Raw genomic sequence first — 5,768 nt, 5'->3', positions numbered from 1 at the left:
AAAATGTAGTAACAAGACAGATTAAACTGTTCTGGCACAAAAAGGAGGATAACAGTAATAAGAAAAGTGTCTTCTGGAGCAGAAAAGTCCAATAAAAGCTAACTTGTGTTTCCTCTGTCTTTCAGAGAAAGCAAAAATAAACCCAGAGAAGGGTTAGAGAAGGGCAGAAAGTTTTGAACAAAAAAAAATCCTAAAAGATTAACAACCTCACCTTYTCTAAAGCATCATCAAAAAATCCAGGCTTTGCATTAACTGTGAGTTTTAATTCAATTTAAATCAACACAATTCCATAAAATTTGGAATGGCCATAGAGAATGCCAGCAAGTGCTGACTACTATACTTATGCAGGCAACTCCCTTTGGGTTTGTTTAGCTTGTTTTTCCACTTATGTTTAGATTCAGCTTGTCTCAGGTCAAAGTAACTAAGGTCTGAGAACACTGGGCAAAATTAGGTGGCTACTAAACGTATCTAACAGATGCTACATGTGAAACCCTATTTCCAAAATTTTAATTGGGATCTTTCCACGGCACACCATCTTGTTCCTTCCCCTCTCATCCCATACCTAATACTGACTACATAGGAGTGTACTGTCTACAAAGATGTTTACTTTGGAGTGAAATACTTCACTATAACTACTTCATAGGAACTATCATGTGACAACCATGTATCATTGCTTTCACGTGATAGATTCCCTTCAAAGTAGCACTCAGCTCAGGACTGCGTATGTCATTACCGAACTATGCACTATGAAAAATTGTTCACAAGGTATAGGGCAGGCTGACTAGAAAAAGCCTGAAGTACAAAGCTGTTTATATGTCCCATTGGTTTGGAACTGTTACATTATGAGACGGGAAATGATTGTCCATGTATCTAGTGACCAGTCAGCTTCCAGATAGGAAGAAAAGAAGCAATTCCAACAAGAAGGCAATTTGCAGGTATGGAGTTAGAGTACTGAACAAAAACACACAGTCCATTCCCTGATGAAACACAACCTGTAACTTTCTGGGGTGTGTGTGGGGGGGAACAGTAATGGATTATTTAAAGCCTCCAAGAAAAGCTCACTTCGATGGACACTAAGCAGAAGATTAGAGAAAATGGAAACAGAGCTTTCATTTACACCTTAGAACTATGAAAGCAGACAAAGAAAAAAAGGAAGAAGAAAAAAAGATGATGAAAGGCTGCAAACTCCACTGTTGCTCACCCTGAACCATGACAAGATGGGAAGCTCAGAAGGTTACGCATACATTTTTGCTCTTACAGGAAAAAGAAGATCAAAACAGAAATTCTAAACTCTATAGATGGTCCCCTATCCTATCAAAATAGAGCTTAATAATATATTTTCAGACTAAATATCAAGTGGACAGATGAACAAATGAGTATATAATAGATTTTTAAATGTTTTACTATTGCAAAGATTTGATTTTTTTTTAAGAGAAATCTAGGAAGCAAATCAAATCTTAAAAATCCTTTAAAACCTTCACCCATACCTGCCAACTTATGGAAAATCTAGTAACAGAGAGCTATAAAGAACAGAAAGAAGAATGACAGGCTTTCTCCCTTATTGATAGGCTTTTTGGACTCATATCACCTTCTTTCGCTTTTCTCTTTGTCTCCAAGCAAAAGGTCACATTATTGCTATCATTCTGAATAGCATCATAGTGATGGTTTACTCATATGACTGGCTTTGTCATACTGGTTTGCTACTTCCCCCTGGGATTTATAATTCATCAATTAAAGTGACCCTCGCATAATCAATGTAATGTTAATTGCTACTGTTAAATGGCACAAAAACTAAAAGCTCCAATTGCAAACATTGCAGGGTCTCCTGGTATTTTAATTCAGTGCACAAGTTACAGAAACTAAATGAATAATTCAGTGAAATGAATATCAGGCACCATCTGCCTCCCCTACACCTTGCTGAATTCTTTCCGCCCATAAAGCTGGATACTAAATCAGATTCTGCTTTTTACATAAAAGTAATTAAACTCCTCTAAGCTATATTGGATTAAATGAAAACAAGACATGGACTACTAGGAGCAAATTATTTTCAGCAAATTTTACTGACACTGTTGTAGTATAGTTACAACATAACATTCCACACACCTATTATTTTGAAAATTATTCTTCCAGACAGTCCAGACATAGCAGAACTGTCTCATGCTACTCTTTTCTATCAGCAAATACAGGCTTTAGAGAGGAAGTTGAATATTTCAATCTTTGGCAGAGCATAATCCTGTCCAACTTTTGCACTGTGAAACAACAACATATCCTAAGTACTAGCAACCCCAAAGTATGTAAGATGCCTTAAAGGAAAAAAAAAAACAACCAAATAAAACAGTTTGCTGTTTGTCTTGTTTTTCTTTTTCTTTTTTTTTCTTTTTTTGATTAGGCATTATTTATAGATAAGCTACAAACTATACTAAGATAAAAAAAACTTAGTAACTAACAAAGCATATGACAGTAAATAGCTTATCAGCAACAGTTTGTGTTTTGTTTTGTTTTTTTTCTCTCTCCAACCCTCAATGGAAGCAAAAGGGGATCTAGAATTTACAGGCTTGCTGGAAAAATACACTTTAAATTTGAAACAGTTAGACTCAGGAAAGATATGACAGTTATCAAAGTCCACATACAGCAACACTGCTAGGGCAAGCTACTCAAGTACGCAGTGAGAAAAACAGCTCTGTGAGGTAAAATCACAACAGACCTTTCTGGCTCATCTTTCTGAGTTGACCTAGCAGCCCAGTACAGTGACTGAGCGCACTATAGAAATAAAATGCATCGCAGATTTTGGGTCAAACTGTTTTCCTCCTATCAGGTACATATTCAGATTTGGAAGAGACAGAAAACAAACACACTGAAAGGTAATTATAATACTTATCTAAAAGTATCTTAGACCTATATTATGTGATCCTTTGATGTGACCCTTTGCAAACAGTTTTCAGTTTAGTTTTTTTTTTTTTTTTTTTTTTTAAGATCTACTAAAACAGAAGACCTGGATCTTGCAATTTCTCTGAGGCAGTTGCTGAATTTGCTGAATTTGAAGCATTTGGAGAAGGTTGTCAAGACAGTATAGATTTATAAAGAATGAATAAGCACTTGAATATATTTTATTTCTAGTCTGAAACTATTCCCATACTCACCAACACTGTATTTCAGCAGAACTTCTTAGAAAGCTAGTTCTTGTACTACACTGTCATACAACCTCAAAAGGAAACAGGTGCAAGTCACTGAAGCAGTTTGTTGTATTTTTTAATAGAAAGTTAGAGAGAAGATGATCTTTCCTTTATTGTAATTTTTAGTTACTCAGCTATAAAATCTGTGGGAGAAGTTTAGCACTAACTGAAGCAGCAACATTTTCATAGCAGGCAAAATGCTGATGGGAGCTGTATAAGCTTCATCAGCAAATTTTGCTCATGCATTTCAGTCTTGATCTGCATAATCTATATTATACCTGGCCTGGAACTCTTGGAAGTTGAGGCTGACAGTTTTACAAATTGAGCCTTATAACTAAGCAATGTGAATCAGGCAAACATTTTTCTCCACAGGCAGAAGTGAGAAGAATGTTTAGGTATCTTTGTGACTTAAGAGACTTCTGCCCTTTCCGAATAGTAAATCACCTGTGTACAGGTACATTAATGATTACAATGAGAAATCAGTTAATGGATAAATGAAGGAAAGTGCTACTGTCCTTAATTTCCTAAGGGAAAAATTTCAGGTAAATAAAGGATGTAGACTTAATATTTTTCAAGCTAGCTTTCAACTGAAAGTGTTGTGTTTGGGTTCATGTGCCACTAGGATAGCTCAAAGGGAGAACATAAAAAGGCCTGAATCACCAAAGCAATCTTTTTAAATCAGAGTTATATTAGCCACCAAGCCTTCTGGGACATCAACATCCAAGTTATAGGTAAAGGTTAGAAAGGAAGTAATGAGGTTGCCCTGAAATAATGTTGAGTGAGGAATATCACAAGACTGTTTGTATTTTAAACCATGTTAGATTAGTACTATTGCACAGCCTTACATAAATACWATTTCAATAGCATCCTCAGGAGCACAAATTCAGTTATTTTTTCTAATAATTCTTTCTGAAAATACTCAAATAGTATCCACACGTTTGTTCAAATTCACTAATGCAGTAACCATCACTGGTTAGTTTTTACAAAACTAATTAAAGGCACTTTTGCATATAATGAAATATAAGACATGTAATTGTACCTATATTATATATACAGGCACTGGATTGAATCTGAAAAGTCTGTTCCTAATTAAATTTCTTGCTTGCAAAACTCCTATAGGTACTCTATTTTTATACTCTCCCTCAGTTTTCAGTGCTCTACATTTCAGTAGAGCTACATGTTTCTTTTCTTCRGTGTTTCCGGAGGCTTACAGGGAGGATAATTGGAGTGTAAGAGAAACATGCTCCTTTCTTCCAATGTTTATATTGGTTCTTGATTGTAAAAAGAGAAATTGTTGAGAAATTCCTGTACATTCCTTGAGAAAACAAGAAGGAGCATGCTAACTATGCTTTCTCCTCAGTAACACGATTCATTGTCCCAGCTTTTTAAGGGAGAAGACAGAATTTATTCTCTGCACTAAATAATACAGATCCAGTAAAATGACAGTTATTATTCTTCTATTTGGAGTCTTCATAAATGAACTAAAACATTGTTATAGATTCTATCTATCTAGAATTAATGAAGATGCAGTTTGGCTAAATTCTGGCACTGGGTCCAAGAACTGAAACAAAAATGAAAACAAAGAACTCCAATTTTTTAAAAAAAGAAGCAAGTACAACAGCAGGAAAAAAAAGTTCTGTTTTATTACTGTACAAGCACAGATGGGAATTGAGGAGTTCCTTAAACAGTTAAAGAATTGGTCTATATTCATAAGAACAGACTGCCAAATCATTTGACTCAGACCTGTAGCACATCTGTGTCTTAATATATAAAGACTAGAAACCCTCACACAGGAAGTTAAATTTAAAAGTTTTCTGCCTAAAATAGCTACTTAAAAGCAGAGTCAAGATTGCATAAAGTCAGATAATTTATTTTTGTATGTGCACAAGGTTGCAACATACTCTGTCACTTTCTCTTTTTCTGATCTGTTGCCCACTCTACTATGGCTATTCCAAGCCTCTTCAACTCGCTGAAATTCCACTGGACAAAGTGCTGCAGTTCCACTCCTACGTAAACTAGCCTACTGCCATTACAGTACATCAGCTGAATACCTAGCTATCTACTTTATGGGTCTCCTAAAGATGCCTGATGATTTTTAGGAGCCTAAACAGGATGGGCAAAGTAATTACACAGGATTTGGGACATTGTGACTTCGAATACAAGAGAGATCATTTTCTCTGACTTCATCCATAAGAATGCACTGGCAGCAATAACTTAACAAGATCAAAGCTGAACTCTGTTGACAGGAATTAACAGAACAGAGTGCTTGCAGCAAGTCACGCTCTGAAGCAGACTGCATTTGAATATGATCTTCTCATCATGACAGAGAATATCAACAAATGACAGACAATCCTTTGTTTAAATACATCTCAAGAAGCATTACTGATTTCCCTCTCCCCCCTTTTTCCAGGAAAAGAGAAATTTTGTTCCAATGAATTGTTAGTTTCTCAGCCAGACCCATGAAATAATGCTGACAACATAAAAACACTGATAATTGATCATATAAAGGATCTACAAATCAGATAAAAGGACAAACAGTTTCAAGCTACCTATAAAAGTGGTATGTATTATTGAAATAGAGGCAGAGATAAAACC

The sequence above is a fragment of the Rhea americana genome, unplaced genomic scaffold (genome assembly GCF_003343005.1).
Source record: "Rhea americana isolate MKP2758 unplaced genomic scaffold, rheAme1 scaffold_20, whole genome shotgun sequence".
NCBI classification, from domain to species: domain Eukaryota; kingdom Metazoa; phylum Chordata; class Aves; order Rheiformes; family Rheidae; genus Rhea; species Rhea americana.
This window is presented reverse-complemented; position numbering follows the sequence as displayed.